This window comes from Triturus cristatus, chromosome 2_2, assembly GCF_964204655.1.
Source record: "Triturus cristatus chromosome 2_2, aTriCri1.1, whole genome shotgun sequence".
Lineage (NCBI taxonomy): Eukaryota > Metazoa > Chordata > Amphibia > Caudata > Salamandridae > Triturus > Triturus cristatus.
Window position 1 is genome coordinate 184,884,328 of NC_140582.1, and position 24,747 is coordinate 184,909,074.

Genomic DNA, 24,747 nt, shown 5'->3' on the forward strand with positions numbered 1-24,747 from the left:
TGGAAAACAATTATTTCAAATATTTGCCTTAACTACAATCATTTATACAACAAGTTAAATATCTCTCTCTCACGCTGCAAGACGAGGAAACTCTACCACATTCTCTGACTAGACCCTAAAAAAATAAGTATAGAAATCTCAACAACTACCTAAACAAGTAGGTAAAATGTATATTTAAACTAAAACGTACGTCTAAATAAAATGAAACATTTTAAAAAGCAAATAATTAACATAACACTCTCCATATTCCATCTCCTTACATGTACTTCATAAAAGAAAAAAACAACAACTTCGAAAAGTGATAACCTGTCAGAAAAAACACCTATCAAAAACCAGCAAAAAGATATAACAAATTAAATATGCATACATTTTTAAAATATACAAACTCACACCGAAAGTGAGTTAAAATAAAAATAGCAACCTCTACAAACATTTGGTTTCCTCCAACAGAAAATAAAGCACCTGTTTCCCATTACAATTCACCCAATGGAAAGCTGCAAAACAATGTGAAACATCTAAAAAGAATATACATGTGTGTATAAAAAATAGTAGTCGTTTTATAATTTTAGATTTAAATAAAATTTATAATCTTTAAAAATGATTGTCCATTTATATTATTGCACTACTATCAGATACAATGACTGAGAGAGATAAATATATAACATCCCAGAAAGGAAAGCTGTTACTAAGTCAAATAGGCTACACCTACAACCAAGACAGTGCATCAACAGAAAATGTGAATTGGACATGTGCCATATATTATTGTAATGCAAGCAATGGGACGGCCCCCACAAAAGATTGTGCTGTAACTAATGTAAGAGAACACAACCACCCCCAAATGTGAAACACACAGAAGTAAGGGAGGTATTGCAGGATCTAAGAGAGGCAAGGACTAGCTCCCAGGTACATCACAGTCCAACTGCTACTTATACCCACTTTAAAACGTTTAATTGCATGAACTAAAAAAGCCACCGGTGATATTCCACTTGCCCCTAGACAATAACAAGACATAGAAATAGCTAAACATTTAAAAATGTCACATAATGGTGAACCCTTTCTGTTATATTGTAAACTAATACTAATATTCTTTATAGCAGATAACTTACTAAAACTAAGACATTGCTCATCCTGGATGAAGGATGAGACCTTCAAAATGTGTCCCAAACCATTCACTCAGATATACACCATACATGGTGAATATCAAAATGCAAATATCCCGTTTATATACACTCTACTACCAAATAAGCAAAGCAGCACTTACTACGAACTGAGATTAAAAATAAAACAAATAACTGCTACTCACAAAAAATAATCACAGACTTTCAGCAAGTCATGATTCAAACCATTTAAAAATTTACCCCCACACAGCCATTTCAATTAAAACATATGGAGACACCTCTAACAATCTGCACTAAGGGGCCGATTATGATGTCGGTCAGAAATGCCCCGAACAGGATTCAGAACCTATATTTTCAAATGAATCAGATACATTTCCGACCAACTGATTACGATGCAGGGAAACTGTTCGGGCTCTCTGATTCGGTTCTGAATGGCATACAGACATCTCAATGTCATTCGGAGCTGAATAGTACAGCTCCATGGACATGGTTTGTGTCCAAGCGATTCCGATGGCTGATTCTGACAGCTGTTCCGCATCGGTTTCCCCAACATGAAACGGCTGTCGTAATCTGAGTTTGGGGGCCCATGGCAGGCCCTCCCTCACCCTGATGCCTCCAGTTGAGGCCCTTGGGGTACGCATGGGACTCCTCTTTACAACCATGCAGAGTGTGGCAGACAGCATGGGTAGCCTGCCACAGGGAGGAAGGTTTTCCCCAACCACCCGTTTTTTCAATGAGAGCCTGTGTTCTTGTTCCGAACACAGGCTCCCATTGAAGTCATTGCGAGTCCGACTGAACGATGTTGGGAAGCATCATAATCGGTCGGTCGGACTCGCAGAACCCGATTTGGTTGGAAACGATTCCAAAACCGTTTTGGTCGGAAGAGTTTCCGACCAACGTCGTATTCGGCTCCTAAGTGCAGAAATTGCTGCAAACAGCCAGTTTGGCTTTGAAATAAAAACATGATAGCACTCGCCTATTTCCCCATCTCCGAGGTAGCTAACCATTAAAATTTACTAATAGGAAACCCTTTCTACCAGCAAAATGAAGATAAAATAAGGCCCCTATTGAATTATTTCTAAGACACTTGGGTTCATGCACTACATTGCTCTGGACACAGACGCCAACCTAGATTCCAAATACCATGGTGGTATGTCAATGACAGCACCATGGCACAGGAAGCCAAAACAAGTGGAAAGATGTCACAATGACTTCCAATCCACACTAGGCAGGACCCAACCTACACTCTAGAAATGTACAAAATTGCAAAAAGAGCAAAATTACCAACAACTACTAATGGAGTAATCCCTTACCCAAATTGTACCTAAATTTAGCAAACAAACCAAAAAAACAGACGCCAAACTACAATGTAAGGTCAAACTCTCCATAAACAACAAAGGAATAGTTTATTATGAAATAAGAGCCAGAAGCATGTTATAACATAAAATTAACATACAAAAGCCCCTAAAAAACTGTCACAAAATATAAGCCAACATCACAAATCATTTTTATATAATAATGAGCATAATATTTTATTACATCAGTCTAAACATTAAATAAAACTTCAATGTTAAATAAGACTGATACTAAAATACTAGATGAATCATTTACATGAAAAATGTAAACCTCACCAACCAAAAAGCTCGAAGAACAAACTCAATCCATCACGTAAAATAAATGCAAAACATAAACCATGCATTTCCAAAAAACAATCAAAATATCTACACAAACAATTAAATATATTAGAACATTGGACTGTTGAGAGCTCCATTGAAGAAAATGGAGAAGCTCCCAGTTTAAAATAGCTGGTACAAGCCTGAAACTCCAACATTCCAATGTTTCCCTTCATGTTTCTCCCATGTTAATGTAGAACATTCGACCCTTGGTGGATGGAATGTTGCAATAGCCTGTTAGCCTCTCCCTTGTTATAGGTCCTTACCTGTGGCTCGGTCCTATAATTCGGGTTTAGGGCCTATAACAACTGGTATAGCCCTTGGCAGTGGGCCATAAGGCTATAAAATTTCCCAAAAACCAACAAGAGTCACTGTTCCTATCAGAGAGAGGTAAAGATAGAAAGCTGTTGTCGTTCTACTACTGTGTTTGTTGGGGACAGTGTGTCCTGTTTCTTGATGCCCTCACACACCCCGAAGGATGTCATGCTTCAACATTGGGCTATTGCTCCTCGTCGGTCTGGCGCAGCAATGCCATACGGGTCCCCAGAAGGGTCACTTTTTCGGAGATCTTTTAGATAAAGCCGTAAGGGTGCGTGAGGTGAGTGTCAGTGGTGTCCTAACGTGAACAAAAAAATGACTGGATGGGGTGTTTAGAGAATTTTAATGATGAAAAAAGCCCTCTGTCATTAGTAAAAACTAAGACGGTGATGCTGCTGTGAGGGATGTAATGGGCTTCTGTAGCTAGGTTTGGGACACACCCCTAGTGGGTATGTTTCTTAGGTCAACATGTTTCGCACAATTTAGCGGTCTCTGAAGGAGATCCCATGCGCTTCTTGAATTTTAAACTTTTTTGCAAAGGACTTTGTGAACCTACCAATATTCTCTAAAAGTGCAAACAATCAAAGAGTGGATGCTGCAACAGAGACTTCAAACAAAGGATGAGTGAGCAAAGGCATCGAGTCCCAGCTGTATTTGGCATTCAGCCTCTGACAAGACCCCGCTGCACACTCTCTCCAGCCACCCAACCTCTGGTGTGCACAGCTGTAGGAGTAGGTGGACTTACTCCAGCTGTGCATGACCTTTGTCAAGTGGAGGTGGAGTGCTGGGCATGGCCACTCCATCCTCCGTGGGCAACAGACCCTCCATCACATGGCCAAGCACAGCAAGGGTGGGGAATGGGGTCTGTCCTCAGGCCTGCCTCTGCACTCAAACTTGCATTGGCATCTGACCCATCAGCACATACCCATAACTCAGTTTTTAGCTGTGGTATTTTCAGAACAGTGTACCCCGTGCCGGTTATTTATGACAGGTTTCATGAAGATCTGTCAATTGTGGGGTCGGTAAAACTGGGAGTCCCAAAAGTAATGTTTTTAATTTCATCTTCATCAGTATCCTTTGTTCATCAATACTTAAATTAATGGACCCAGGAATTACACCAACATTGGCAAATAAGTAGAGTGCTACTCAAGGAACTTATGCTTGGTTTGGTGTAAATCTGTTCAGTAGTTTTTTTAGAAGTTAATGTTTAAAATTGTTGGGCATGAAGAGGTGACATTTGCGAGATATCTTCACAGTTTGAAAGTTGCATTTTGATTTGCCTGTAACTTTAGCTCTGTTTGATGAATTTGCACAAAGTTTAGCAGATGCTCGGCATGTTTCTCTGACTCTTGCTATTTTCAAATTGGACTGCTGCCAGCCCGTCAGCAGCACTCCAACTGCTGATAGGGCGTCAGTCATGAAAATGTTCTCAAAAAGGGTATGCAGGGTCCTGAAACAGGGCCACTGTGTGTCGGAGCTCAGAAAAAAGGTGCCTGGGAGCACATGTGGTGCCTCCCTTCTGTTACACAGTCGTGCATGCACTATTTGCCATGCATGACATGGTGCAGGGCACACAGTGAACCGACATACTGGATGTGCTGCCACGGCTATAGGATATGCTACAGGCTCTTCCTATTAGCCTAGCATGCCCCAGCTGTGACACCACTGCTGCAAGACCACCACCACAGCAGTCATGTCAAAATACGGCAATCGAGATGGTGCTGGCTTGACGGTGGTCTCCAGGCCGTCGGCACTACTGCCTGGTGGTCCGACCACGAGGTCCATAGTTTTGCCCTTAGTAATTGCTCCTGTTTGACAGTAGATTTGAAAATGATCACGGCAGAATAGAGCAAACATATGTTTCTGCCCACGGTACTGGGGGCAGGAAAACTACTGTGTCCCTTAGTGGGCTCCCAAAGAGACAACAAGTGAATTAGCCCGGAGAACGGGGTTCCTGGGCCCATTAGAGGCTCAGGGAGGAGGTGCCCCTCCCTTTTAATTAAATAACAGCCCTAGGGGAAGGGGTCCCCAGGGCCTTTTAAAGGGTCAAGGAGAGGAGCCACACAGCTCTCCTCCCCTATATAAATATATTGGACCCAGGGGAATGGCGTCCTAGGGGCAAAAAGTAACTTAAGGAGTCCTGTCTGCTGCTGGTCAGGGCAAGGCCTGCAAGTCCACTGGATTTTTGCCCGAGAGGGGTGAGGCACCGAGGGACCAAGACATGGTGCGGTGCATACCTGGGTGGAAGAAGTACCGGGGATGGCGCCCTTGACCTTGAAGCACCAACTGCAGGCCGAACTGATGGGGAGGCTGCACCGAGACCAAAAGGACACTGCCCCATCACCGGGCAATCACTCTGGGTGGGCTCAGGGCCATCGTGGATCCCATACACAGCAGTCCCCAATCGGGGCATGGCTGAGATGCGCAAGGAGCTGGGCATATCGGGCACAACAGAGCTCACATGGCACCCACTGGGGGCCCCATCTATAACCACACAGTCTTTTCCTCCCCCCACTAACCTGCAACGTGAAGGCTCTGACTGACTGGTTGCAGTATTGATCCCTAGTAGACATATGATGAGCTCATGGCCCTCATGACAAAGAATTCTCATTTTACTCTCCACCTTATGAACGGCATGTCGACTGTTACTGCATAGTATGTTCCACTGACCTCATCATCCACACCACATGTACAACATTCTTGGCAAGACCTTCTCCGACCACAACCCGCTATATGTGGATGTGCATGGTGGGGGGACAGTGCCTACACCAGTCCCTTCTTTGAATCACCAACCTCTATGGTTGGAAGATGCAGCTTTGAAGTCTGTTTTAGCAAAGGCAATCATGACATACTTCACTGGCAATGCAGGTTCCCTATTCTCCTTCTTGGTGGAGTGGGAAGCCTTTAAAGTGGTTATTCAGTGGACCTGCTTCACCTCCATAGTGGGAGCCTGCCATACTATAAACAATCAAATGTAAGATGTTGAGAAATCACTGTTGAGCTGGCAGAGTAGGGAATTAGCAAATCCCACTTTAAAACACAACCTGGCAAAATAAACTGAGACACACGCTGAGTTGATAGAGAAACTTAGATGCCTAGACCTGGGGGCTCATCTGGTGCATTCACACACCAAAGCCAACAAGCTGGGCAGACTCATTGCCAGGTTGATTATGCTGCGCAGTCTAGGCACCACAATCCCTGTCATCAGGGAAACAAATGGGCACCACACAATTCACAAAGGGCAATTAAAGCTAATTCCGGCACATCTGGTCCCACGACTTCAATATCTATCCCTGGTGGTTGTGACTTTACCTCAGATACCACACGATTACAAACAGGCCTTAGAAGGCCCAATCACAAAGCAAAATATGCAAGATATAAAAGCAGCAATTAGGATGCCCCCAAAAGGCCTGCTTCCCCAGGTTCAGATGGGATTACCTTTGAATTGTATGCTACATGTGAATCCTCCTTAGTACATCATGAAGGTGTCCAAGACTCAAAGGACAATGGCTCTTGCCCACTTAACCAGCGAGGTGCTTGCGGTGCCCATTCCAAAATATGGTCATGACCTGGATCTCCTTTCTTCTTACCATCTGATCTCCCTTCTATCTGAATTGAAAAATCCTCAGTAAAATTATTGCATAACGTTTTCAGCCACTTTTACTGACACTGGTTAACCCTAACCAAATTAGTTGTATTCCATGGTGGACTACTTTGCTGAACATCCAACATCTTTATGCGATAAAGGAACTAGCATCTCAAGACTGGCTCAAAGCAGCCTGCCTTTCTTTGGACCTGGAACAGACTTTTAACTCTTTAAATTGAGAAATGCATGCTCTGGGTGCTCTGCAGGTTTGGCTTCAGTTCCCAAATAATGGGCTGGATTTGCTTGCCCTATACATGCCCCCTGCCAGAGTCCAGATACGCCCTTACATTTTGGAGACCTACCCAGTGACCAAAGGTCAGACAGAGCTGCTCCCTCTCCCCTCTGCTCTTTGTTTTGGCACTGGTCAAGACTGGGGTATACCCGTGGAACCCTGGACACATGCCATCTCGCTATACAAGGATAATATGATCCTCTACCTCTGCTGTATCTAAAGGTACCTGAGTTCACTTACCTCTCTTCCGAACAACTTCAGAGAGATCTCTGGTCTCTAAATTAACTATAACAAATCCATCTTCTTTCCATTCAGAGAACATCTCCCGAGAGGCGCGAACAGCTGGTAAGTGAGGTTCTGACATGGATTTCAAATTGTTTTTGGTTTTAATTTATTTTGATATATTAATATTGATATATTTTAATATTAGTTAAAATATATAGTAATGGTGATGAATTTAAAAAAATCAAAAAATCAAAAAAAGTAGATATTTAGAAAATATTTATGTTAAAATTATGTTTTAATTTAAAAATGCATAAAATATTTTAAAGTTTTCAGATTTTAAAGTTTGATTTTAATTGCATAAAATTATGTTTATACATTTTAAATGTATTACAATATGTTTACTGTACGATTGTTGAGTTTGTACTTTGATTTTATTTTCAGTTTATGAATGGCAGTGAATATTTTCAAAAATATAATAATTCATAATAGTCCCGCAAAAAGTATTTTGCATATTTAAATTTTGACATGTTTGTAAAGGTTTGTAGGTTAGATTAGTGAGTTTTTAAATAACATTTTTGTTAAATTTGAATTAAAAAAAATATGCACAATAATGCAGCATTGATTATGTATGTAGAAGTTTTCTTATGTATTAACTTGTGTAAAATGCTTTATATTGAAATAGATGTTGTAAATGTCATATCTTTAGTGTCCAACACCTTCTTCAAATAACCTTGTGTCCAACGGATCAACGGATTCCCTGAATTAATTTAGAATGCAGTGGGAAAATTAAATTTCACCCCTTTGGTGTCCAACACCTTCATCCTATATGGTTCGATTGGGGTGGGAATAGTAACTTTCACCACTTTAGTGTCCAGTGATGCAGCGGGTTACCAGCGAGAGATACTCACAATCCACATACTCACCTGGGCCCATAAACATTCATACATAAGCTAGTAAGTACCGCTGGAATCAATTTATTGTGATAATACCTGCAAGATGGGTCTACCTCATCAATTCTTACCAACCCTTTCTGTCCGTATATATTTTCCTCTGGTCAATGGACCTAGTTGTTAGCATTATAAAACGTCATTAAAAGATAATACTTTAAATGACCACAGACTCAGGAGAGTTTTCAATGTTTAGCAAGTTACAAAATACAAAGTATAACTCAAACACCGTTTTCTCAAGGAAGGAAAATCAAATTAGTCAGGAAAACTTTAGACTAAGGTATAATGATGACAGTACCTGAAAAGGGAGAAAATAGAGAGAGCAGTACAATGACATACTACACAGAAGTATAGTTATCTAGAATGGTGTGGAAACCAACCCCTTGGCCAAGGAGCGGGAATAGGTCCCCTGGGACAGGTCAGGAGACAAAGGTTCAGGACAGGATTCAGGACAGGATAGGTGACCTCTTCTATATGCGATGCCTGCGTCGCACCCCCTTCTGATACTCACTTCCCCCTTGATTCTTCCGCGACTTTCCTCTAGCTCTTTACCTATTTCCCTCCTCGATTCTTCCGCGATGTTCTTTTAATTTGGTTCTGGCTCTGAGTTCTGAAGTTCGGTTCTGCTTTAGGGTCTGCTCAATTCTCGGACAGCATCTCAGCCTCTCAACATCTCTGCATCTCGAACGAACATCTAACTAACTAAACTACCTCAATTATACTCTCCTAATGGTAGACATCACCCCTAAATGTTTCAAGTTTATGAAACTCCTAATTCTGATTGGACAAGCAAGGGGGGATGATTATCACACCATGCTAAGTTTTAATATTTTTCTAAAGCTTATTGTTCGATGTTCCTGCCCATCAATTTACTTTTCCCAAGCTTTATTTCCCACCCGTATTCACATTAGCATTTTCGTAAACTTGCATGGTTTAGTTTCAGCAAAGCATGAGCATTATCATGTGGGTTTCAAGCGGCCATATTGGAAACAACTGCGCAGCTGCAAAGATTTCCCCCCAAGCGATAGAACGTCATACTATGTAGATGCAGTAGACACATGCGCAATACAGAATCCTGCGTTTAGCAGTCATCTTTAGTGTCACTTGGGTAATTTGTTAGTAAAACACATAGGCAAGCTTCCCCTAGATCTAAATGTACGAACTGTAGTGCAGATTAGTATTTACAAACACAATTATTACAGTGTTACGAGTTATTTGAGAGGATTGCATCCGAGCAAGTCTCTTTTATATGAGTCCTTGCTCCATCACCAGCGCCTTTCCCAAAGTGATTTAGATTGGAGGGGAAATAGTAAATAACACCCCTTTAGTGCCCAACACATTCTCCAAATTGTTTTAGATTGGAGTGGAATAGTAAATGTCACCCCTTTAGTGTCCAACACCTTCCTCCACTATGGTTAGATTGGAGTGGGAATAGTAAATATAACCTGTTTTGTGTCTGACAACTTTTTCATAAGATTTATGTTGGAGTGTGATAATTTAATTTATTAACTTCAGTCAAAATACATATTTTTCTTTAATTTGTCCATTGCATAAATGGTTTGTGTTTTGCTATTTTTATTATTGATGTTTAGGAAAAACTACATATTTTTTTTGCTGTATGATTGTAACCAATATTATTTTAAATTACATTTTTATGTAAGAAAGATGAAAGGTTTTCAATCTTTTGGATTTGTTTTATTATATATGTTTACGTTTAATAATATATACTGCAAGTAAAAATAACAGTTATATAAAGTTAAGCAAATAACATTTTTTTTCATTATTTTTATTAATACAGAACATGTACATTATATTTATTTTATACATTTTGTAAAATTTATATTCATATTTCCAACATTATTTTTACATGTTTTATTAGCATAGATTAAATACTTGTATATATTTTATACTGTTAGTTAATTGATACTTTATAGTTTTTTCATATTTGTGTAACATTGCTTCATATGTTTTACATGTTTAATAATTATGTACACTATTTAAAACATTTATTCAAAATATTTACAATATTTACCTTTTATTGCCATGGGGAGATAATCTTTTTTTCATTTCATTTATCGGCCATTATGTTAAACTGCTACCTTCAATTTTGCAATCTATTTGCGTTATTTTTAGTCTATTTTCCCAGAACCAGGTTGCAGAAAGGTGCTGCTGTTCTTCGGAACAGGTAAGTCCTTTTTAAGGATTTGTGAAGGTGTTTGAGGATAGGGGGATATAAGTAGGGTGGTTCAGAAGTTAGTTATGGTGTTCTTTCTGGGTTTTTGTATATTTAGATTTAATACTGTTAGTGTTCTCCACTAGTTTGTAACTTTGCGTTTTTGTACACTATTTCAGTAATTATCACTATGTTATGTTATTGTGTGAAGTTAGTGTTTTTGATGATTAACTGTTGTGTCTATGTATTTTGGGGAATAAAATATGTTTTGCAAGTGTGTGTTTTATTTAATTTACATGTTTTTGTCTACGAGCATTTCCTATGGGCATTTGGAGATTACATTTCTTTTTTTAGGGGAATCAGTTTTGCATTCTAATAAACCAATAGTTTTGACTTTGATTTCCTTATTTTTGGGGTTCCCTGGAGCATTTTTGCTTTAACTTTTTTGTTTTTTTTTCTGTATCCGAGATACTTTGAATTGCTTAACGGATTCATTATATTTTTTTATTTTTGGGTGGATTTTAGGATATTATTTACGTAATGTTTAATGAATTACTAATTTTTGGGGATACAGAAAGAAATCTGCAGCTAAAGAACAGTATGTTTTCTTTCTTTCTTTTCTTTTGGTGAGAAATGTGATATTATATTGTTTATGTCAAAGTGATGTGATTGTTATGTGGACTTGCATGGTTTATGTGCCGTAATTGTTTTATGTGATGGATTCAATTTGTGGGTTACATTTTTTTTAAAACAATGTATTGTTAATTTTATCATATCAGTCTTTATTAACATTGGCATTTTAAATAATTGCTTGACTGATCTAATAAAATATCATATCTATCATTTAAAAGAAAGGTTTGGTATGTTGGTTTTTAGTTTGTGGTAGTTTTGAGGACTTTGGTAGGTTACTATTTATTTTATAATGTGCTTTTTGCTATGATTCCAAAGTAATCCACTCCTTTGTTATTTATGAAGAGTTTGAGATAAAACTGTAGCATGCCATACAACTTGGTTAACAGATTACTCCATTTGAAGTTGTTGATAGCTTTGCTCTTTTTGTAACGCTTCTATAAATTTGTAGACTGTAGGTTGAGTTCTACCTAGTGTGGATTGTAAGGTGGTGTGCTATCCTTTCACTACGTTGTTTGTTTTGACTTCTTATGCCAAGGTGCTGCCATACATATTGCACCAAGGTATTTGGAATTTGGGTCGGCGTCTGTGTCCAGAGGGATGTAGTTCTGCCAACCCAAGTGTCTTTGAAATAGTCCATTTGGAGACTAAGTTAGTCTTAATTTTGTTAGTAGAAAGGGCTTTCTATTAATAAATTGTAGTGGTTTTCTACTTCTGTGACAGTGACATAGTTAGTGCTATCTTTTTTGCTAAAAGGCAAATTGCCTGTTTGTAGCATATTCTATACTTGAGACCTTATTCAGAGTTTGGCACTCCTCCTGTAGAACCGCCACCAATGCGCTCCCAGGAGGACCGCCAAGCCTGTTGTGCACCTGCCTTCTGGATTCTGAGTTGAATCCAGGGCGCGAAGGAGATGTGGCGGTGGTGTCACATCAGCGGTTGTAGGCTCATAGGAGAGTCTAACAAGCAGACGTTCCTGCACGGGGTGGCATGCTTCATGTCATGCATGCCACACAGTTCAAAAACAAAGGTGTAAATATAGGCAGGCATAACATGTGTCCCCCTGCACACATCGCCATGGGCAAATTTGCCCAGGGGCCCTGTTAGTTTCCACACCCTTCCATGTAACCAGTAAACGTACATGCACTTGTCAGCCAAAAACTCTCCAACCACCACACACTCCTTCCATAGGCCTAATAGCACAAGCCCAAGTGATACTGATCTAGGTATTACTATTTGGGCCTCTCAACCATTTGGTCTTTAACCTTCCATTGTAGAAGAAATGCCTGTCTACGGCTCGAATTACCATTGAACCCACCCCTTTGTCCAACACGAGACAATACCTGCACCAAACCTAATTATCAGATTCACCTGCAGATAAATGTTTGCTTTCTAAAATAGGAAGCTTTCAGAATCTATGATAAGGAGGCTCCTGTTAGTGTGACATTCCCTGGGATGCTGGCAGTCCATGTACAATTTACGCATGTCCTTGGCGTGATGGTAGATGCACACTTCCCACTTATCCAGGGGTCCTGTTCCATGCACAAAATACAATACACATCTTAACTGTGGTCTCTTACAAGAGATTTATTGGGGCATGAAGATGACTACATTATCAATTCACCACAAGGTCGCCAGAAACTTATGCATGCCCAAGATGGAGCGCATTATGAGATTAACCCCCCTCTCCATCCATTGCTGCCGCTCGACCCAGTGCTGCACGACTCAGAATGTATTTCCTGATGATAGTTTTATTCACTACTTCTGCTGCAGCCTCAAGACCCAGCTGTGCCCAGCTTAGAATGGACACTCTTACAATGGCAGAAGAGATTGTTCATGACAGGATAATTTACTCTGTTAGTCCTCCATTGGTGCTCCAGACACCTCTCTACATCCCAGATGACCTCTACCTGCTGATCTCTACGAAACGATACAGCATGATGATACTGTATTTTAACGGTTTGTTTTCCTAGTTACTCCTTTTTGTTACATGTCTTCCCTGGAAGGTATATTTTGCATTTGCATAATTAATTTAGGGTATGGTGCTATTTACTTGCACTGACCCACCATCCCTACATGAGTAGATAAGGATTATTGGTCTTGATGAAATGCCATGATCTCTTAGACAATAACAGGCATGAAACATTGACCCTTTATTTCCTTAAAAACACCATACCATGCTATAGTGGACCATTAAATCCATCTCTTGTCGGAATTCACGTTTTTAATCATAACAAAGAAACCCAGTGAATACAATAGTTTTTAGGCTCCTATAGTTATTATTATTTCACATTTTCTCCAATCTACTCACTTGCATTCACACACCTCTCCACCACACCCCACGCTTTACATCGGAAAAAGAAAAGAACTCCGGCAAAGAGCCCCTACACGAGGCCCGTTGGGCATTGCAGCACTGGCCCAAAGAGGAGCTGCCCGATGATGAAGCGTAACACCCCTTGGGGTGTGTCAGGGCCCTTGATTCTAAGGGAGCACTCTCCCTCTTTACCTCCTGATAGACCTTCATCTTTTTATAGGAACTGCATACCTCTTTCCGACATATCCCAGGCTACAGGAAGAGATGGACTTGACACAGTACAACATTGACTCCTTTAACTGTTCCCAAGCCCCAAAACCAAAAAAGCAATGACTTGCTTTATGGACCTCATCCTAGTCCTAGCTAATCAGGCTGTGGCGATAAAGTGGAACTTCCCACCACCCTATCCTTACCGAATAGAAGGTGGAGGTAACTAGATGGGCGTAAGTGGAAAGTGCTACCACCGTAGGTCTGATACCAGACCACCATAAAAAGTCCACCACCAGAAGCCAGTCTTTTACACAATGGTCTAGATCAGGGTTTTGCAAAGTCGGTCCAGGAGGGTTGGATCCATGCCAGATTTTTAAAATTTCCCATTTAGATAAATGTAGTTGTCTTACGAATCTGGCCTGGATCCTGCCCTGGAGTACTGACTTTGGAAAACCCTGGTCTAGATGGGCACACAACACCATAGTATCCAATCCCCTGCCATTTCCACATTTTGCTGACTCATATAAACCTAATCTACAAGTACGATCCTTGGGCCACAAATCATATAAATGCCCCCTTTCTCACTCCTGAGTTTCTGGTGGGAGGGCTTAGCTTAGTTCAGATACAGGTTCTCTTTTTAGACTTTCTCATATTACTCATATACAGAGAAGGCAACCTCGGAGGGCATCCGGTAGTCTGAGCCCCGAAAAATGTCAGAAGAACTTCCTTGTTACTTACCCAAATACTGCATTCAGAATAGATGCATTCTTGGGAGCTCATTACAATGTTGGCGGAGAGCCTCCTCCCGACACCGTCTCGGACTCGGGACCGACCGACCTGCGGTCGGAGGTTTCGACCGCTAGATTATGATGCGACTGAACACTGTCTGGTTGGATTCCCATTGTTTCCTATGGGAGCTTGTGTTACACCTGAAAAAACGGCTGTAACACAGGCTCCTATGGGGAAATGGTGTGTGTGTTTAGAAAACCCTGAACCCTGTCGCAAGCACCCCAAGATGCCTGCCACACAGTGCAGGGTTTTACAGAGGGGAACCTTAGGTACCCCCTCGGCCACCAACCGTAGGGGGCCCCAAAGTCACTTTCCAACATCCTTTCCATGTCGGACAGGCTGACTAAGAAAGGCTGTTGGAAAGTGACATCGTAATCACAACAGCGGAAACGTGGTCCAAAGGTGGTTACGGTGCAGTTCAGACTGACAGGAATAGTCTGCAAGTCGGTCGTAATCGGGTGGTCGGACTGTAAACCGAGCTAGTCCTTCGGAAGGGCTCCGATGCAGTTCTGAAGATTCTGACTGTCGGACAGAGGCTTTCTGACCAACATTGTAATAAGCCCCTAGATGTACAATACTGTTCTTCCATAAATCTGTAATGATGCCTTGAGAAAATGGCAATAAAATAGAATTTCTTTTTTTTTAAACAGTGAACTATTTCCTTGCACTTGAATGGTTTTAGACAGTATATTTTTATCAATACCTGTGTCAGGCAGGTGCGATGGGCCTCGTGTTTTTTATAGTACTCCCATGACATTAGCTAGAACTCATTGGAGATGTGCGCGTGACCCCTAAGTTTCAGCTAAATCATTCTGTAGGCTGTCAGTTAAATGACGTCTATTTTAAAGTTTTTATAGAGTGGCGCAATTGATATTTTCAATTCACCGAATTGCCTCTTAGATCCCTTTAGCGTGCTGTTTTAAAATGCGCTCTGTCTTACTTGATATTATAAATATTTTTTTCAGGTCACACTAAATTAAAAATTATCAAAACAGACTTTTATTGCCATACCTTTTCAGAAGGTATGTAACTTTTATATATTGACAACGTATTGTGCTTTTGATATGTTCCCTAACTATGTGTTCCGGGAGAAGTGATTTTAGTTCTGGCGTTAGCCAAGATCATTTGATTTTACTAAAATCATATGCATAATATACTTACTTAAAGGAGCTTTCAGCCACCTGTCGTCATCCATTGGTCTGTTGTTGTGTCATCCACATTTTGCTTCCACCTACTACCCCATATAGCATGGGGCAATCAGTCTGCCTAATGAGTCACAGTTTAACTTCACTTTGAGTGAGCATTTTGATCTTTCACAATGAACACATCCGCATACAAGGTATTTCCCTCTGGTGCTAGAGTTTTTGATTTTACTTTATAAATTCTAGTGTTGCCTTTGAGTTTAGAGCTTAAGGTGTAAGTAGAACACTTTCTACCAGATGTGTGCACAGGATACAGGACACAGTCTACGCTTTATCATGTCCTGCCATATTTAATAGCATAACAGATTGCATCCATTTGAAACTGCTCCATGTTAGGTTTTTCTTTTTTAACTATGCATGAAGTACAAAAACTGAAAGCTTCAGTACTATACATTTGGACACATAATCTGACAATTCTTCAGATCACATTTGCTTTTGACTAAATTTTGCCAGTGGTTCTTTAATAGACTTTTCCTATGAAGCAAACTAGCCCTTAATTTATTTCATTTATAGCAATTGTAACACTTTTAAAAATGGATATCCTTACATTTCTGCCTTCTTTCTTTCCTTCTTTTTGGTTTATTTCTTTTTTATTTCCTTCCTTCTTTTCAACTTCTTTCTTTTTTCTTTCTTTCCCTCTTTCATTCATTCTTTTCCTCGTTTATCTTCCATGTCTTTCCTTTTGTTCCATTCTTCTTTCTTTCTTTCCTTCCTTCTTTCCTTTCTTTCTTTCCTTCTTTCTTCCCTTCTTTATTGCTTTTTGCTTTCTTTCCTTCTTTCCACCTTTCCTTCTGTCTTTCTTTAGATCTTTCTTTCCACCTTTCTTTCTTCCTTTCTCTTTCGCTCTTTTTTCTTTCCTACTTTCTTGAGATAAGAGACTGGCTGCCAATGATTGGCTTTATTTAGGACTGTGTTAGTCAAGAACTTGAGATTTTACTATATTTATGTGTATGACAAAATTACTTGTAGGAGTTTACAGCCACACTTCAGCCATTTGTCTGTGGTTGTGTCATTCACATGTTTCCTCAACCCACTGAAGCATGTATCAAAAGGTATTGCATCAGGCCACTTCAGCCATTGGCTGACTCCACTATATGTTATGGCATGCTTCCCTTGCACAATGAGCACTTCTGCACACAAAGTAGTTACCTTCAGTGCCAAGGAGTACTATGGTAATGTGTGCTGTTTTGAGACCAAAAACGTTCTTGGCTTAACCCAATGCTTTTTTTTGATTGACAAACATCCCTCAGCTTTCCAAATAATATTTTTTTGCAAAACCTGTTACAAAACAAAACAAGAATTGCCAAAGGCTAGTGGACAATACCAGACCTAAAAGCTTTGCCATTGCTTGGTGTCATTGCTTTAGATTTTCATCATATACAGTCGTTTTTGCCCTGACAATATCATCTTTTAGATATGTTTTGTACTGATTCTATATACTCATTTCTAGAATGCTCTGTCTAGTCATGAAAAACATTTTGTATCCACCATAGACAATATTACCCAGATCTGTGAAGATGTTGGTACGCTTAGTGGCATCAAAGGTGAGATGGAAGGTGTTAACTACTGACAACGATGCCATGTACATACCTTGTTACTCTGCCTTTCCGGATCCCTTGTCCGATGTCCTTACAGACCCAGAAATCCCTTGCCCTCTGTCTCTGAATGGTAGTTCATAATTTTAAACCTTGTTGTTTTCTACTAATGAATTGATTTCTATCTCCATTATGTTTGTTCCTGCATTATTGTTTACATAACTGTGGTGGTGTTAAGGTCAGTCTTTACCTCCTCTTGTTCCTTCCCTCTATCCGCTAACCAGTCTCTCCTTCCCCCCCCCTTTTTCTACCCCCTTGTCTGCCCCTTTCTCTGCCCTTTTTCCCTGTCCGTCACCATGCTGGTTCGATCCCCAGCAACCCCGTCCAACTCTTCCCTTTCTTTCTCCCTTTTTCCCGTCCATTTAGCGTCCATAGCAACCGGGCTGCATTCCCACCACCTTAGTTACCTTTACGCTGACTCATTCCCCGCCTCCCGTTAGCGCCGTCCAATAGACGACGGCTCCGTGTCACGCCCAGTCTGCCTTCATTTAGGCAGCTCCGTTGCTCGTCTCACTGTCACTAATCGACCTAGTTGGTGCACATGTAGTTGGCTCCTCTAGTCCTCTCTCCCGCTTTGGATTTACTCCTGAATTGCTGTTGATCGCTAATTAACTACGCGACCAGATCCTTGACTGCGGCTCCATTCCACTTTGGGTAAGCTTCTAATAGTCATTTGATCGTTCGCAGTCATATCCCCACTGTACAGCCGGTAACGTTCTGCCCCCCTCTCTACCCCCTTTCTTAGGCTGCATACCGGTCCTCCCCCTGCATCGGTTGCTTTTCCCGCGATTTTACTTCGGTGAGTCCATCCAACCTTGCCGCGTACGTTTCCTCTGTATTTTTACTTCCACCCCCCATTCTAACTATTCTCTTATCCTTCCCTTTTCACAGCTTTCCGAGGGAGACATCCTCCCCGTGCCCTCCACATTTTTATTCACCTATTGCTGAACACTTAGCCCTCTCCCCATGCACAAGGTAGGCTCCTAGTCATTGCCTGTTCCACTTCTATCCTCTCCCTGCTTTGCCTTTCCTTTTTTCCCGTCCCGCCTCCCATTCTCCCCTTTTCTCCGTTTCCCCCCCCCCACCCCCCTCTTTCCTTAACACGCCTCATCCCTCTTGGCATTGTCTTGCCCACACTCTCCCCTTTTCTTGTCTCCTGGCCGCCGCTCTGATTCGTTAATTATTTCTTTACAGAGCACTCCCAATTTAAGCAACCCAGGTCCTGATGATGATCCTTAAATTGGCAGGATCGAAACGCCGTTGACCATTACCCACCAGCCTAAACGTTCTTGGCGCACACAAACCTGGTTCATTTGAAAAAGAAAATTACCAATCTTACTATCGAGTAAATTGTTATATGGACCCTGTATTGTATAACTTGCCTTCATGCGCCGGCTGTTGTGTTGTTTTTTTCACGTTGTCACTAGCGCCGTTGTTTCACTAGCACGAGCACTTTGTACACTTTTTCACTAGGGTTGCCAGAGTATTTCATACCCTGTTGTGCTCTTTTAATCTATCAAAATATATGACGCCGATTGGCACTTTTGAAAAAATAACTTTGAGTTTCCTCTCTTTTGTTCCTTGTAATGTCTTGTACATACCTTTTTAAATAATTTCAGTATATCCTGCTGGGATATTGTCGCATTTACATGTACGTAGCATGAGACACTACTAATCTGCATGAGTGTAGACTAGGAAAATATTGTGCAAGTCTGGCCAATACTATCAACACTGAACATCCAAGGTACCCGCTTACATTGCTGTTCATGATTGCAACCTGACCGAGATGAACATAATTTTCATAATCAAATTACAACAAACTATAAGGAATGTGATACTCTCATAGACAACAATGACACATTATATCTCTTGGAAGAAGATCTGACTACCTATGCTGCTGCCAAAAACAATAACTCCTGTTGCACCGTTTCCAAAATCTTAAATGGTTGGGCACTGCAACTCTGAATTAATGTTCTCCTTTTGGATTGGAGCTGAATAATGAGCTGCCCTCCCATAAGTAATGATGTTACCTTGACTGCTCAGGCTCAGTAACTGATTTAAGTGACCATTTAAATTATAACAATGCAATTGAAGTAATTTGCTGGAAGCATTGATGAAACATTAAACCATTGTTCCTTTATGTTGGAATGTGGATTATCAGTAGTGGCAGAAAAGCAGTTACCACTAGCAATAATACCACTAACACAATATGGGGCTCAGAACAGGTCTTAAAAAATATTCCTATGGTCAAGCTTTGGCAGCTTGGCTGCGAGCAGGTAGACTTAACTACAGAGACAGTTATGTAAAGCATTTAAAAACACCACACAATAGAAATCCAACACCAATTTATAAACATAGGAAATATTTTCATCTTTAAAATGAAACCAAAACAAAATAATACATTGTAGGAAACCAGAGACTTGAATTTTTAAAGATCAGACACTTTCTAGTGCATAAAATCCAACAGTGCCACTTTTAAACATTTATTTGCTTCTAACAGGGACAAATTCAGACGTAGCATTTTCCTGGAGGATTTCTAACCAGACATCAAGCAGCCTCCTCCAGCAGGCCATATTCCATCAGGAACTTCTTCCTGAAGTTCCTCTTGCTGGTCCAAAGTGACCAAAACACAATCCAAGGGTCCAAAATCTCCAAGATGGTCCTTGAAATTTTGGGTCTTTAGATCCCACAATCAACTTGAACAAAACCCTTACAAATCCACTGATAGTACTGCAGGCTGATGATTATTTGTGGTGATGTTCTAGGCGAGCTCTGTTAATCTGTAGCTTGCAAGAGGGTCCACTCTTAAGTCCTTTTGAAGCAGGTTTAATCTACAGGGCTGTAGTTTCAGATAGTGCAAGAGGCGCAATGTTCAAAGTGCAGGGCCTGGTTAATACACATCAAACTCCTCAGCGTGGACCCCTCTTGTTCTCTTTGGTTGCAAGCAGTAGATCTGAGAGGCACTGCCCCTCTCAGATACTTATTCAGTGCTCCCTGGGGTCAAGCAGGAGGGCCCTTGTGTCCAATGAGGTGCAGATCAATCCTCCAAAGTGTGGCACAATGATATCCCTGGAAGCACTATTCCTGCAAAATTCAATATGTAAGGGAGAGGAGAGCTAGCAAAACACACCTCCAGAATGGGTAATCTCCATAGTCTCTCCTCCTTGCATCTGCTCATTCCTTCCTTAAGCCTAGCATCTATCTAGGGTCAAAGAGGAGAGTTGTAAATTAAACTGATTTCTCTATCTTGTCTACTCCTTCCCTTTAAGAGCATTATTTACTACTTCTCCCCCTGCCTCTGGCATCCCTATATCCAGCAACCTCTCCTCCCAGAAAGGCTTCCTAACCCCAGGGGTCATTTATCACTTCTTCAAAGCAGCCAGGCTAATCCACATATCTCTGGCAGAGCTCTAGAAGGCTGAGTTTTGGCGCACAGACAAGAAAGTCTAATACCTTCTTGTCTGTACATTTTAGAATAAATTCAACAATACCATATTGTTGGATTTGTCATTACCATTCTACTGAGTCCTTTAATCCTAGTTTTATGACTTTTCCTTCTCCAGTTATTAACTGATAACCTATTTCCATGTTAACCTATGGGCTGGGGATCTGCAATGGAAAAATGAACTGGGCAATTTCTCCAACACCAAGGCCCATAAAACAGGATTTATAAGGACCCACCATCCATGGAAGACCTAGGAAAGACTTTAGGGGTTCCGAATATATCAAAATATTGCAGATCCTCATTTTATAGTACTCCTAGCACAAGAGTCGATTTTGGGAAGCACTTTACTATAATGTGGGGAGTGAAATGTGCAATTTCACTAACTCCAGGACATATATAAACCTTCTTATAAGGTGTCTCCTTATAAGTACCTGACACCCTCACCCCTGGGACACCCAGTGGAGTCCCTGGGGGTACCGACCATGCCCAGACGTAGTTTCTAATATTAAGTGCCCCAAACACCAAAGTCGAAACTGCCCTGCCCTATTCTATACTAGGGACTTAAAGGTAGTTTCAATCCCCCTGCCCTATTAAGAACTAGGGCATTATAGGGGAGGTCATGCCAATCACAGGGGTACCCAGACCCATAGTGTACCCTAGTATATGTAGGTGTTTTCACTGTATTCTAAGTGTCTCTTTCAGCATAGCACTGTCCCTGGACCTGGTTAGGTAGAGCCCAATGTCATCCAGAGACAGTTACCACCAGTACTAGTCAGCAAAAAGTTGGCGGGTGTCCCGGTCACAGGATAATTTTGCATCACTTTAGTTCTCACCGTTCATCTTAGAGTTGTTAGTAACACAGTTGTGATCAGGGAAATATGCATTTCTCCCAGTTTATAACTTGAGGGGTCCTGTGATTTAAAATTCCCATATCTCAAGATCGATAAGAGTCAGCAACCTCAAGTAAGTTGCTCTGGGACAGAACTAGTCAATACATGGTAAAGGCTTGGTCCTGACACTCAGTTCAAAGGGATTAAAAGTCACATTTACAAATGGCTGCAAAAAGAACTGAAAAGAGCTTTCTCCGAGCTGTGGATCCAGCTATCAAGCGAGGTGGGTGTTGAAGTCGTGCATGTCCAGGAAGGTTAGGGAACTTCTCAGTGACCGTTGTGGAGGATCTGTGCAGTCCCCAGGTCCAAAGGCTGACTGTGGGCCTGCACTCATGCTGCACTGGATAGATACTAATGCTCACTGAGCATGGCACACCTGTGGCATCCCATTACGATTAATAAAGGGCAATTGGTGCAGAGAAGCATACCCACCAGGAGAGTTAGTGTTCTAGGAATCTCACCTGCACCTGATGAATGTTGTTTCTTCATAAATAATATTCTTATGTATGGTAAGGGTAAGGGAGGGCCTCCTGCTACTCCTACCAGCTTTCTCTGAACTCTTTAGCAGGTTGTAGTTTCGACACAGGCAAAGCAGGAGCTGCGCGGGCCAGCACTATATCTAGAGGCTAATGGGGGGTTCAGTAAAACTCAGTTGAAATGAGCACAAGGGGTGTCACAGTCTGTTGATCATAGGCACTTTTGAGCTTGCAAGTGTTTTAGTGTTTAGGATCAGTATTTCCACCACAATGAACATTATCATCATTCAATCATAAAAACATAGGCCCCTTTTGCTGGAGGTTACTAAACATAAATTGCATGGGCCATGCCACATGCGGGTTTCGAGGGTACAGAATCATGGGGCAACTTTTGGGCAAACAAGATCGTCTGGCCCAGTCTTCACCAACGGTGTCTCTATGTGGCATCAAATTTGCATTGTGGGGGTAGCTTCTATTAAAGACCCTTCTTATCTAATAAAACATAAAAAATGCAGGGTAACATTTGGAGATAAAATTGGCTAATGGTGGGATGGTACGATTGGTCCAAACAGCTTTAGCCTTTCTTAGTCACATATCGAGATTACTTTTTTTGTTTCATCTTACATTTAGGTCTTTTCCATCATTTTTCTCTTTAAATAGCAAACATCTTGACTCTTTATCAGATTTTTTCCTTAAGCATTATACTTTTTCCAATTGTATTAAGACACTTAGCTTCTTCATGATGAGCTCTAGCATTAATGCAACAAGCATTGGCATAGCCAATAGGTCTCACCTTTGGGTTCTTATAAGTGTTTAGCCAGAGATATTTGGAAAGAAATTTTGTGTGTGTGTGCTTGAGCGAGAGATAGAGGAAGTGTGAGAGAGAAGAAATGAAACTGAGAGAGGGGAACAGATTATGCATATTACAAAGAGAGTGACCACAGGAGGGATGAAAAGAAATAGAGGATGAGTGCCAGGGAGATGGCAGAAAACTGGATACAAAGATATAAAAACAGAGCAGGAAAGAGACATGGGGAAATGGTGAGAGGAAGAGTGGAAAGAGATAAACAGAGAAGCAGAGAAAGAAGAAGAGTAAGGGTGACAGAAGAAGTGTGAAAGGGAGATAAATGAATATCGTTTGGGCTATAAAAATACATCTTTGATATAGGGAAAGTCTACAAGTTTAGGTTTAGCATGTACTCTGTTCTTGCACCGTTGGGATGTACTAACAAGTGTTAGCTTGGAAAGCTGGGGGTGGTATCTATCTTTTGACTACAAGCCTATAAATAATGAACGGCAAATTGGGTATCAAGCACAACATTCCACTCCTTGGCTGTGCCATTAATTTCTCTAGGATGTTAGAGTGCTGGTGTTCAGTATGTGCTTTGTTTGTGTTTAGAACATGCCAATCACTGCGTGTTGCCTCCTATGCAAGGTAAAAAGTTAGTAAAACTAGAATTACCCAGGGCTAAGTTTGAAGTTTTGCGAATCCTAGTCTCGAAGTGTTACAGTATTTATGCAAAACCCATTATTGTATGCAGGTGACAGTGTACAGTATAACTTTGTGAATAATCATGATGAATACAGGGTCACACTGAGGTGAGCACTCGTGGAGATCTGTAACCCCCCAAGTATGGCACAATATGGTGTGGTGGCGTGCGTACTTTTAAAGCGCTTACTAGCCCGGAAGAGGCGCTGGGATCGTGTTCAGAGCGAACAGCTCAGGCCATCCAGTCCCTTCTCCTATGCGTTTTAGGACATATTTGCCTACATTTATAAAGGGGATTGAAATGTACAGCACTAGAACGCAAACGATGAAGGTAGACTACATATGCTACTGTCCCTGGGCACCGAAAAACTCGAGAACTCTGGGTCCAGTGGAAACTATGTCTTGTCTGCTGCCACATTGGATGAACACAGTGCACTAAGGTTCTGAATCCACCTTTGAAATAGTTTCGAAAACTCCGAGCGATCTCATACATTTTTAACCAAGTATACACCTCACTGACCCTACTACCTACAAATGCCATGCAGCCACTCCCCCATCCCCCCAAAAAATCCCACCTTCGTCCAGGTAATTGAGCCTCTGCAGCTCGGCCAGGACCCCGGCCACGGTCTCCAACCGCTCCTTACGCTCTCGGAGCCGGGTCTGAGGGCTGCACCCGGAGACAGAGACCAGCTCCCCGCTGGCCTCTAGGGGCACGGTGATGGTGTACTGCCACCTCCATGTGAGGAGGCCAGCTTGGGGAGCCCCTGGAGCCGGTAGCCCGTAGCCAGAGGCCGGCTCGGGGAGGATGTGACGAGGCCAATGTGGCGTGCCATGGCATAAGCAGAGCCCTGGCGCTGCTGCACACCCGCCAGGTCCGGTGTCTTTGAGAGCGGGTCAGATGCGTCGCTAGGTGAAAGGGGCCATAAGTCCTCCTCCTCACACAGAGGAAGGCATTAACCTCACAAACACCTCCCTAAAAGAGAGAAAAAAAACTAATTCTAGCGGGGGACATTTTGGGTTTGATCTCTGCGGCTGGCAGATTTAAAATAGCGTCCACATATGAAACATTGCTCACTTTTTACATCCACGACCACCAGCCGGATGCCGAATGCGTTTACACGATATTTTTTTAGAGTTCCGTAGTTATATTGTATCATTGCTTTTATAGGGCATACACTGTTGCAGGGCCGCTAAAGCGCATCAGACGGATGGGTAGCGGACATGGTGTCACCGTGTTGGATATGTTGTTTCATTGTTTTCAAGTAACTGCATTATAATTGTCTTTACAATGCGGTTCCTATTTTGAGGCGCCACAGAAAATAATGGAATCAGGAAATAGTTCAACGTCTGTGGTAAATAAAACATGCGGCACTGA